The 5,643-nt window shown below is 42.8% G+C and overlaps 1 long non-coding RNA gene across 1 annotated transcript; it reads right to left on the reverse strand.

Moving 5' to 3' along the window:
* Positions 1-4,128: 4,128 nt before the first annotated feature.
* On the reverse strand, positions 4,129-4,744 carry LOC116370743 (uncharacterized). The gene is made up of 3 exons (XR_004208821.1): positions 4,697-4,744; positions 4,284-4,473; positions 4,129-4,167 (listed from the first exon to the last, which is right to left on the reverse strand). It is a non-coding gene; the product is annotated as an uncharacterized LOC116370743 (long non-coding RNA).
* Between the last annotated feature and the right edge of the window lie 899 nt (positions 4,745-5,643).

Raw genomic sequence — 5,643 nt, forward strand, 5'->3', positions numbered from 1 at the left:
AGATGGAAACTCCCTGGATTCTTCAGAAGCATTCAATCCTGTCTTCAGCTTCAAAAGAATAGAGTCAGACACGGTCTTGCCAGCTGGCACAAAAAGAGCCTGGGGGGTGTTGTGACTCTTTATGAGCTCATAAACTTTGTCAGTGAGCTCATGTGAGAAGTTCTGAAGACCGTCCCTGGGGCTGAGTCTCGCAAGTCTTCTTGTAAAAGAAGTGACATCATCTGCAGTGGCTATGTGTTCCATATCTTCTCTTGGAATGACCTCCATAACAATGTCAACTATGGCAGAGATGGTTTGCCTTGTGTAATTTGTTGACCCTTGTGAATGAGTTGAGGAGTCACTCATATCAATGACCGAACTCCTAATGATAGGACAATAGATTTCAACAGGCCACTCATCGGGGACTGGAGTGCCTGGAAGAGAATTTGTAAAATCACTCTGGGACCCTCTGGTCATGGCAGAGGTGATGGACAGGGAGGACTTTGAGGAGGATGGCCGGTGTATCTCGTGTCTATCAGTTCTCACCATGTCAACATCCTCCAACATGGAGCCCACGATGGAACGAGTCAAGAGGCCTTTCTCTGAGGTGCTCATCCTCTCTGACATAGACACTCTCCTCTGGATTGTCATCAGAGTCTGACTAATTAAGGCTTTGGAATAATTTACCATGCTGGTCTGGCTGCCTTCATGTTCACTGTAAGTCATTTGTGTAGAAGTAGCTGTTCTGCATATGGATTCGGCATGTTTGGGGGCCTCAACCACATTGTCTAGGAGGACCGGTTGTTGCTGGGCAAAAAAGTCCTTGACCTTGGTGAACACATTGTTGAACAGGTTAACAGTGCCTGGCCAAATGATCTTTCCTTTCACATTGGCCCCGTTGTGAACACTGACAGGAAGGGTTGAAGCTGACAGGGATCTCTCTAACTGGCCAGACACTGAAGCATCAGACATTTTAGTCATCTGGGTGAATCTATTAAGGTCTTTAGTGATGCTTATGACGATGTTGGATGCTGCAGAATTGGTGTGCAGAGAAGAGGTGAACAAAGGTGGAGTTCCACTCTTCTGAAGGATTTTGACATCTCTATCATCACCATCATTACTGGACTCTGCACAAATGTCTGCACTTCTACCATCAAGGCTGGTATTTACAATGCCAATCAACCCTGATTGAAGGATCCCACCAGCCATATGTGAGGCTTTAGTTTGAAACTCCTCAGTACATAGTTTGTCAAAGGCTGTGGATTTAAGACTTCTAGAGGATGCCTCCTCCTCATCATTGTTGATCTCACCGTGCAAATTGTCCTGTGTATTGACAGCATAGTCATCAACAGATAAATATGATTTGGAGGCGGCAAGGACGTCAATCTGAGAAACAACGGCATCCAAAAGCTTGGACAGGTCTTCTGTATCTCCTTTTAGGCTAGAGAGGCATTTCTCCATGGATTCCTCAGATTGATACACAGTGAGGATCTGACTAATGACCTCCTTGGTACAGGTTTGAAGGTCTGCTTGGATTTCAAGAGAATCACTATTACAAGTCACCTGAGAATCTAAACTTTCACTAGGAGCCTGTTTGAGAGTCTCATCATGTATTGGTGTAACACCATCGATGACCTTTACAGAGTCTTGGCAGGGAGTGAGAAACCGCCTCAGCATTTCTCTAAATCTATGATATAAAATAAGAGCAGCAGAAAGGGTGCTCACTTTTGAAATTCTGACATTTTCAGAGTCATGTGCCTGCATGGACTGAACAACAGTCTCCACATCTGTTACAAAAGTGTCCAGCAATTTAGATGCTTCAGAGTCTCCCAGTAAGCTGTTTGTAAAGGGGTTGACATATCTCAGATCTTCACTCACTGCCTTTCTAGCCTTTGTCTGGAAAGACACACCGGAGAGTTTCTTCATATTTATAATTGGAAGACTCTGGGTAGATTCACTGTTGGTGGTGCTGTCCTGCAGACCAAGTGGAAAAGTGAGATGGGAGAGACATTGTTCACTGTCTAACAACTCAGATGGTGAGGGGGAACAAGAACTGGTGAAATCATTCAAGTCAGACATGATGCCATCCACAAATAGAATGGCCTCCAGAGACTCTTCAGAATCACACTCTCCAACAGAAGATGAGAACTTCTCCATCACCTCAGTCTTATACAAGACTAGAACCTGGCTGGCAATCGCTTTTGTGGTGTCAAGGAGGACTTGGTTTTGCAAATACTTGTTGAGAGCCAAGAGAGGTTTTGGGGTCTCACTTTGTCCTTTTTGTTCATTCATAGATGAGGGGGTTATTAAAAGTGGTTTACAAGAAATGGAGTCCGATGTGTCAGCCTCACCATTACTGGAATGACCGACGTCCAGGCACAAAGTTGGAACCATTGTGAAAGAATATTTTGTGCTCCCCACAAATGTACTTGCGAGATACCCTTTTTCTGGACAGGTAAGAAGCCTCTTCAGCGTATTTTTTATGTCGTAGTAACAACCAACAGTGTAAGACCAGATCTTACTTCGATGATTTTCAAGAAGGATCTGCTCGCCCTGTGCAGGGGAGCAGGATGCCCTGATAGACTGGGTAAGATTGTCCATGTCTGAAACAAAGGTACTTACCAACTCAGAGGCCTCAGGGTCAATCATAAGGTCTCTGATCTCACCTATCCGAGGAGTTGGACTAGATGATATTGTGCCAGAACAACATGATGTACAACCCCTGAATCTTTTAACAATCTCCCGGATCGATTCAGTGGCCTTGGTCTGAAACTCCTCAGTGAGTAGTCTGTCCATACTTTGTGTTGACAGACGAAGACTAGATTTGGCACCTTTGATATTGAGGTTGCTCTCTCCTTGTTTTAGCATCTCCTCTGGACTTTTACAAGCTTCAAGCATCTTCATATGGTCAGCAACAACACAAAGCAGTTCCCTCTTGTCGGGGTCATTTTCTTCCTTATTGCTGAAGTTCAAAACAGTGCCACTGAGGGCTGTCATGACCTGTCCTGTTAAATGTGTCATATCCACCTCAACACCATCCTCTCTGAGAACAATCTGCTCAACACTCTTCCCATTAATATACATCTGAAGTATGTTGGAAACGCCAGACACCATCTCCTCAACCACCTTGGTGCTGGAGACACCACCACTGGCAAAAATAACAGGGGACATTCGGCCAGAGATGGGAGTTTGGATGGCCACAGAGATTATGGAATTGACCTTCTTTGACACTTCTCCAACAATAACCCGGGATAGACTTTGAGTGTCTACCTGGTCCTCTCTTTGGATACAGAGGACATTGTTCAGCGACTCTTTGAAGGAATCCTGGACACCAGTGAGGAGACTGTCCTCAGTGATCCCAAAAAAGTCCCTGAGTGGCTCAGATGATATAGACTCACCATCTCCCTGAGTATTTGGCAACACTGTCTGAGACCTTTGAGAATACAAAGCAAACAATACAGCATTCCATATTCAATAGTAGACACGGTAGTGACATTAATACATCATTCAGTAATCAGTTAAATTGGTCATTAAGAGTAAACTGTTACACAGATAAACAAAACATATTTTCACAAAATGGGTTATGAATAGTTAGGTGAAACCGGTTTCTTTAGGAATGACTGAACATACCCATTACGAGAGGAGCTTGATTTGGCCGTGCAACACCTTGAGGATTTGCTGCTGCCTCTCTTGCGAATCTTCAGGTTTGTGCTAGAGGATCTCTCTGATTCTGTCAGAGACTTGCTGGATACTGGAGACACATGGCTGTATATCCGTACAAAACGGAAAATTGCAGGGATGATGACCTCCAGGATGGCCTCAGATACAAACCGCACAATCTCCAGGCACATCTCTGCAAGCAATGCCCTCATCACCTGTAGGACCGAAACAGTGTAGGTAGATTACTCATAGCCGGGCTCTGAAACCAAGCTCCTCGAAGAGATACCAACAATCTCACATATGTTCATGAGAATCATGAAAGTGGCATACATTGGAGAGCATGAAAAGCAGTAGGCTACTAAAAAGCTCTTTGAATGAAACTGTTTGTGATAATGTGGATGATACTGTAGATAGATAAAAGGTTTGTATCTAATATTCTTGAAACATCTATTAATATATCTATGAATCATTTTCAGGGTGAAGGGACTTACAGGGTCCATCCTGCCAATGCTTAACTGCCTCCATTGCCTATAGGAGATAATTAGATGTTTTTTAGCACCAAAAAGCACACCAACACACATACAATTTATAAAATCCTCCAGATGACATTGCATTCAAATACTACAATAGAAGTTTGGACATACTCCTCAGTAAGTTTTTCCAGAAACCGGATGATAATCGGGTTGAAAGCATCCGGATCGATTGGCGGGAGGTCAAGAGCCCTGGTCTGACAGGCCCTGGAGACACACTCACTTAGGATCTTCTCATTAGATTGTCCCTGGTGAGATGTCCCCTGAACTGCCATCCCAGAGAATTCCACAGATGTAGAGGGACCTGTGTGCAAAGCAGCATTCACCAAGGTAAAGAAGTCAAAAAACATGTAACCTCCTGAGGCAAATATGTATTAGCCAACTTTGTGTACTTTGTGAAGTTAAGTAGCCAAGAAAGTATAACATGTGCACTCTGCTATTAGTCCTCTGCTCAATAGATGTCCATACTAAATTACATTTACATGCAAAAGGATTACATTCAGTGAAATTAGAGTTTCATTTATGACCTGCATCAGTGATCTGCTCCACTTTGTTTCTCTTGGTCCTCTTGGCCTAAAAGACAATACAGTCAATGATATACACGTAGATCTGTATGAAGCCATTCCAATACAGCCCTTTGAGTAGAGCAAGGGTAAGACTGATTGCAGGGCTGTTCTAATCCTGTTCTAATGTTAAAATGTATTTTTCCATATCAGACACACCCTATGTGTTTGAATACAATCACCTACATAGGCACTGAGCTTGGCTGATGCTTTAAGCACACTGTTTAATTAAATAATTAAGGACACACAAATGACTCAAGAAAGAGCCCGATGGTGACACTGTATTAAAGAAATGACAGCGAGTGCCTGTGTGACAGGTGCACGTTGTCTCGCTCTCCTCCCTACTGCAGCGAAAAGGCACCACATAACAGCAACTGTTTATTGTGCTGTCCATGCTGAAGACGCAATATCATTTCAGCCATTTAGTTTCTTCCTTACAGTTCTGGAAACGTCTTCTTTACAGTTCTGGAAACTTCTTCTTTACAGTTCTGGAAACTTTAGAGTGTTTTCTATCCTAATCTGACAATTATATGCATATTCTAGTTTCTGGGGCTGAGAAATAGCCGTTTCAAATGGGTATGTTTTTTAGCCAAAAACGAAAATACTGCCCTACGTGCAAAAGGTTAAGCAAATGTTAATAAGCAATACCAGTCTGTTCTAACGACTAAAATATAAAGCCATTATTACAGCATAGCAAATATTAAAACAGCCGAATCTGTGAAATTGCTTAATTCAACATTTGCCGGTGCATGAGGCTTGGTGCTCACAGAATCAGTAGTCTATTAAACAAAATACTCAAACAGGCAACAGAAGCTATATCTGTCTTACTCTCTGTATATATGTATACAGTACCAGTCAAAAGTTTGGACACACCTACTCATTCAAGGCTTTTCTTTATTTGTACTATTTTC

Source organism: Oncorhynchus kisutch, unplaced genomic scaffold, assembly GCF_002021735.2.
Source record: "Oncorhynchus kisutch isolate 150728-3 unplaced genomic scaffold, Okis_V2 scaffold2724, whole genome shotgun sequence".
Classification (NCBI taxonomy): domain Eukaryota; kingdom Metazoa; phylum Chordata; class Actinopteri; order Salmoniformes; family Salmonidae; genus Oncorhynchus; species Oncorhynchus kisutch.